Genomic DNA, 6809 nt, shown 5'->3' with positions numbered 1-6809 from the left:
TTTCCCAAGGGTCTTTCATCCTGAAGACTTATTTTCAAGCAGAAAAATTCATCATATTTTTGAAATTCATAGCTGGAAAGAGAGAGAGGTTTTCAGAGGTTTCTAATTATGGCACTTGGAATACAGTCATGATATAACTACTGTATGATATTTTTTTTTCTCAAAGTTTACGACCTTGACTTTTCCCCCTACTATTGACTTTGACTTCCCTATAGCCAAAATCAACTTCAAAGTCAAAAGTCAACAGCATTTACTGTTATTATTTTTTGGAGTGAAAGCCAAAAAATGTCTTAAGTAGACTGCTTCTCACTAAGAATATTGATTCCTTCTACTAACTGAGACCATCCCAGCTCCTTTCTGCTCCAGCTGCCTCCCAACAATGACAGACAAGATAGTGGGGCTTTCAGACATGCTAATGACAAACAGCCAGAGACAGGTGACAATGAGTGCCAGCCTCAGTGTGCTTTATCTCTGAGATTTTAAAATTATTAAAATCCAATCTACTCAGGAGGGAAATGGGATCCATAGAGGGTGCTTTGGACTAGGATTAAGGTCTTTAACTTCCACTGTGCTCTTCTAGAGAAAGCAGGGCCATTCTTTGAATGGGAAGCTGCTAGAAAAGAGAAGTGAAAGCTAGAAGGCAGAAAAGCCCAAAGACTTTAATAAAAATGATATCATTCAATACACCGAGCATTCTTACTGGACATGAGGTGTGGGGAACTCAATTTCTGATGGGTATGCCTCCCAGGGTCAAACAGATCCGGACACATGGGAGGTACTCAGTAAAGATTTGCTGAATGAATGAATAAATGAATGAACAGCTGAACTGGGCTCTGGCCAAATTCATCTAGCTTGCTTGTTCTTAACTGTAGTGTCAGGACACACCAATGTTGTGACAAGTTGTGAAATACATAGCAACTAATTAGTTAATAATTATAAAATACCAGGGTTCTGGAATTATTTTTTCTATTCTTTTTCTTTTCTGTTTTTTAAAGAAATTGAAATTGATTCAAGGTGATGTCTATAATGATGTTGCTTCACATTTTTCCATTGTGGTATGATTTCTTTTGATAGTTACTGATGTGCTGTTATAGTTATGATTACAAATGACTGTGCAACTTCTGATCATAGCTACTTCTGCTTATTTTTTAATTTTACCCATGAATAAATTTTTAATTAGCAAGAAGCCAAGGGTAGATGAAGGGCATATGTAAAGTACCTCTATATCTGCATTGCATGAAAGCAAAAATGATGCTGTGCACATATCTGTTAATAATGACACAAGAGTTAAGATCACCTAATCAAAGGCAGAGCAAGATGCAAATAAAATTTGCAACATTACTCCTATCAAGAACATTAAAATTTTATATTTTATTTTCTATTTTTAACAATAGAAATACAGTGCCTTTATATGTGTTCTTTAGTGGTATTCACCAACATATATATATATATATATATATATATATATATATTTATTTATTTATTTATTTATTTATTTATTTTTTGTAGGGGCTGGTTCTTTATTTCAAAAAGACAGTTGTCAATACTCAGTATCAAAACAGTTGCACTATTGGTTTTTCTTTCTCCCAATCGGCCCCAAAGAGACCACACCAAAGGAGAGCACATTTTAAGCCAGTAAGCTGCAGAATGTGCACCTAACAGACTTTGCAGAAACATTAGCAAAAAGTGGGGATTGGGTAGGAAAAGAAACTTTAAAAGATCAGCACACTGCCAGCCCACAGACTGTAGAGCTCTCACAGCCCGATGGTGTGGCCAGGGTACCCCAACCCCAAAGAAGCAAAGTTTCAAAATAACATAAAAATTTTAAAGTTTTTTTTTTTTTTTTTTTTTTTTTTGTCTTTTTTCGTGACTGGCAACGGATCGCAACCCTCAGTGTCACGCCCGTACCGGACCGGGACTGGCAACGGGATCGCAACCCTCGGTGTTGCCCCTGCTCCTCGCTCAGCCAGTGAGCAGCCGGTCTATATGTGGGATCCGAACCCTCGGTGGGAGCGCTGCCGTGCTTCTCAAGCGGCGCACTGTAGCAGTGCGCCACCGGGCCGGCCCTAAAGTTTTGTACATAAGCTATTCAAGACTTCTTCAGCACTGATTGATACAAAGCACAACGACACGGCACTTTTAAAGACAGCAGCTTCAGACTCAGAAAAGGGTGATGAGATGAGTTTCATATGATTTAAGTGGCAAAAACATAATTTTCTTTCTATCTTTCAAGGAGGCAGGAGAGCAATTAAGTGGTCACCTCAGCATAAGGGGCACACGATCCATTCTACGGAGCAGTTGGGAAGAGGGTAGAGATGGGACAAAAATTTGGTCTCAGAGGTCTCACCATCATAATTTGGTCACTTCTGTTGGGAAAAAAAAAAGTTGTTCAAAAATAGCTTAAGGCTGAAAACCTGAACAGCATGTTTTTTGTTTTTGTTTTGGCTAACCCCTCCTGGAATACCCTTTCTGGTTTGGCTGGTACTTTGTAGAGAGCAATGAGGTTTCCCCAGAGTGGAGTCTTTCCCTGGGCTCTGTTTGGCTCTCAGTAAGGCAGGCCCATACACCTCTTTTTCTCCTCAATGGAGAGGGCGATATGCATTAAGCTGAAAAGTTGCCTTCCAAAAGTGAGAAAGAGATTAGATTGCTGCTTAAGAACTGTGGAATTATTTGAAATGTTTTACATATGGTTGCTACAGCAACAACAAAAAAGGTAATTACAAAATGTGTACATCACAACATGCTTTAAAAGACCCTTTGTATTGTGCTCACATTCCCTTAACTGTTGTTCCCAAAAGTGCTCAGCCTCTAGCCCAGCTGGAATCTCTGGGAAGAGGCAGAGACAGTTTGGTGAAAAAAGACACGGGGGCTAGGGGATGGGCAGCGTAGAGCGCGGAGGGGGGAGTGAAAGGAGACAGCAGCCTTCCAGTTAAAGACCAGCCCTCAGTTTAAAGGTCAGCTTCAGGCAGGCTGGCCTCAGGCAGAGCTGGGGTCAGAGGAAGGAGCAGCGGCAGGATGGGACTGGGTGACCCACATCTTGTTCAGGTCAAGCAGAGTCTGGTCCAGCATCCTTTGTGTACAGAGGTGCTCCTCTTTGTTGCATTTCAGTTTGTATTCCAAATCATCAATTGTCTTCTCCAGCTTGGCCACTGATCTCTCAGCAAACTCAGCACAGGTCTCTGTGTCCTTGAGTTTATCAGCAAGAATATTTATCTCTTCCTCATATTTGTCTTGTTTTTGAGAGTACTTTTCAGCAGCACTCAGACACTTCAGGTTCTGGTCCATCAGTCTGATCCGCTCAGCCATCTCTTGGCAACAGGACTCTGCCAGCTCAGCCCCTTCCTCTGTGCGTTCCAAGTCTCCTTCAACAATCACTAACTTAAAGAGCAACCTCTTCATACTTCCTATCTGCCTCTTCTGCAAGGTGCTCAGTTTCTTTGAGTTGGATTTCCTGGAGTTCCATCTTTTCTTCATCTTTTAAGGACCGATCTTCTATAACCTTCAGACCTCTCTCACTCTCACTGGCAGCTTTTTCCGCTTCCTCCAGCTTTTGCAGGGCAGTGGCCAGGCGCTCCTGAGTGCGGTCCAGCTCCTCTTCAACCAGCTGGATCCTACGGTTCAAGGAGGCCACCTCAGCCTCAGCCTGTTCCCGGCCCGCCTTTGTCCCTCCACTTCCCGCTGAAGGAGCTCGGCCCTTTCCTCTGCATCATCGGCTGCGGCTGCAGAACTTGGATTTTGCGCTTCACCGCCTCGACGGTGGTGATCCCGGCCATGGTTCCCACCCTGCTCGCGCTCCGGTTCCTGCCTCCTCCGCTCCCAACATTAATATTAACTTTGGAGTGGAGGTCTAGAAAAAAATTGAGTCTTAAAAAAATATTCAATTATGTAGTTAGATTAGCCATATGTATTAATGGAAGCCTTTAAATGACTAATTTCATTGCTCATATAAAAGTACTTTAATAGATGCTGTGTTAAAAACAAATGTGTGTAGCACTGTTTGCTTTATCTCACCATAAAATCGGGAGGAGGTGTCAAAAATTGAGGACACCCCAAAATGCTGAGTTTTGTAAAATTATCTCATCACATATCTGTCAGAGTGGAAAAAACAAGATTAAAGGCTCCTGAGGTGCAGTCAATTTAGTAGTTAAGAGCACAGGTTTTGGTGCCAGACTGTGTGGGTTTTTGCCATTTGCTTTGCCACTTGCTGGCTGTGTGATCTTGGGCAAATTACAAAACCTCTCTGTTCCTTAGTTTCTGTATCCATAAAACGGCATTACAAACATACCATTCCATGCCAAGCACTTAGAACACTAGTGGCATGTAGCAGGTACTCACAATACCCAATTACTGCCTAACTCAAATCTCTATCATTCCATTCATTCATTTGGTCATCTTTATTGCAGACCCTTTTTTTCCCCTCCCACTCCGAGGCCTTTGTTAGAAGCATGAAGCAACAAAAAGTATTTTACAAGTCAAAAGATTTCTGACTTAGACTGTTATGTAGGTCCTCTGTGTCTCCTCAACTCCACAGAAATGTTCTCTCTTTTGCTAATTCAGCACCATGGGGGTGTGTTTTTGGTAGTGTAAAGTACAAGCTGTGCACCTTCTCACTCCATGGATCTTTTCTGCTGTAGGTCTCAATCAAGTGCTGCAATTCTTCAGCAAAAAAGAAAATGCAATAAGATGCTTTCAGCCTCCACTGCTTTCCCTTAAAGTGGCTCTGAATGCCTCACTTTCATCCCTGTGGGAGCATCAAATTCCTAGCAAATGAAGAAAAAAGAATTATGTTTGTGGCTCCTTATTATCTAGCCAAATTGGTTTTAATTTTTGGTTGGCAAGGGTAGTGGTCCCAGGAGATTGCATAACTTGCTATGTCTGAACTGAATCCAGAATAGGGGGAATTCATTTTCATCTTGGAGTTTTTAGCACTCAGGATATCATTCTGAGAGCACAAACAAGTCAGCATTTGTCTTGGCGAGGACAGAACAGCAGTGTGAGAGAAATCTTCTTCCACTTAAGAAGGACCCCGAGCTGAATGCAAGAGCAGTGCATCTCACACAGACAGATGCAGAGAGTGCAGTCTGCACATGCTGATCCCCCCTCGGGCAGCTTCCCCCAGGCTGCACGCCTCTCAGGCAGACATTTCTCCAGCTTTCCCAGGAGCGGCTTTGAGAAGGAGAAAGAGGCAGAATGCCCGTGGAAACTCCTGCCACATCACAGGATTCAGTTCTGCCCCCTCGGGCAGCTTCCCCCAGGCTGCACGCCTCTCAGGCAGACATTTCTCCAGCTTTCCCCGGAGCGGCTTTGAGAAGGAGAAAGAGGCAGAATGCCCGTGGAAACTCCTGCCACATCACAGGATTCAGTTCTTCTTGAGACTGTCTCACAGCAATTTGCAAACTAAAACGTCTTCCCCAGAAAGGATTTTTATGCCGCCTGGATATTTAGTTCCCTGAATTGCTTGGTGTAACTACCAGAAAATCAATACCCCCTGAGCTGAGTTGTGTAAATATAAAGCCGTGAAGAATGCTGCCAACATGTTCCTTTCTGGAGGTGATGTCAGAGTCGGCTCTACCCGGTCACTCCTCAGCCCCACATCTGTATTCCAGAAAATCAATACCCCCTGAGCTGAGTTGTGTAAATATAAAGCCGTGAAGAATGCTGCCAACACGTTCCTTTCTGGAGGTGATGTCAGAGTCGGCTCTACCCGGTCACTCCTCAGCCCCACATCTGTATTCCATGTTCATCTCTCATTGTAACAGCCGAGAAAGTCATGTTCTGCAAACTAGATGGCACTCCCGGGCACGAACGAATCCACCTCCACTGGGGTGGTGCTTTTTAGAAACATTAACTGCCTTGTTATCTCGAGGGCCCTCCCTCAGTTTACTGATCGTTAGGCAGAAATAGGACAGGTTTGGCCACAGCCACAACAATGTGAATAGAGATGTTCATTTTTAAGTGTATCTAATCGTTCCTCTTTGACAGAGCTGTCACCAGAGGGTCCATTTTCAGCTCATTCTTTGAAAGCCACGGCAGCCTTGGCAGCCCCATTTTTGCACTATTCTGACTCTCGGGACTGCAGGAGAGTGATTTGGAGCTTATCACACAGATTCCCCCGCATCACAGCTCCGGTGGGCTATTGAACAGAAATTTTTCATCTAGCCAGGCTAATTTACAAACATCATGTTATTCTCTGCCTGTGGTCTTGTTTTCTTAGAACTCTTATAAACCTACATGGCTCGCATCCAGGGCTACATGTACCTCCGTATTAAGAATGTCTTCATTTTTCTTCATTGATATTAAACGTTGCTGATCTATTTCCAAAGTAGAATAAGATCTGAGGCTATTCAGAATGTGGTTATTTAGTTCGTGAGCTCTGAGACACAAACACTGGCAGGACCTTCACCCCCAAGTGTCCCTGTTCAGAGAGGGGCTCTCAGGTGGGAAGTCAGGCATCTCTGACCTGAGCTGTCTGCCTGACAGGAAAGCAAAGATGCCAGCCTAGCTCGAAAATGCTGCTCTCATCATTCTGCCACAATATTGAGTTTATCTGTCAATGTACCTTGGCAGTTATAAGAAGAAGGTATTTCCAGAGCTGTCTGTTCCAAAGCCATTAAAATATTTTCACCCTAAAAAATGCACTTGCGGGGCTTGGCATTATGGGTTGGTACCCATTGTCAAATAATAACACAGAAGATGTGTGCTTATGGCTTGATCTTCTGGTAAAACTCCTGGACATTTTCACTTGCTGGGTCTTCAACAGGTTTCACAGAGGATTCAGAAAATTGTGGCACAATTTCCCACGAAGAAAA

General features: G+C 43.2%; 1 pseudogene; it reads right to left on the bottom strand.

The window, feature by feature from the left end:
- Positions 1 to 2976: 2976 nt before the first annotated feature.
- On the bottom strand, positions 2977 to 3773 carry LOC103607557 (annotated as a pseudogene).
- Between the last annotated feature and the right edge of the window lie 3036 nt (positions 3774 to 6809).

Source organism: Galeopterus variegatus, unplaced genomic scaffold, assembly GCF_000696425.1.
Source record: "Galeopterus variegatus unplaced genomic scaffold, G_variegatus-3.0.2 Scaffold7535, whole genome shotgun sequence".
Lineage (NCBI taxonomy): Eukaryota > Metazoa > Chordata > Mammalia > Dermoptera > Cynocephalidae > Galeopterus > Galeopterus variegatus.
This window is presented reverse-complemented; position numbering and strand designations above follow the sequence as displayed.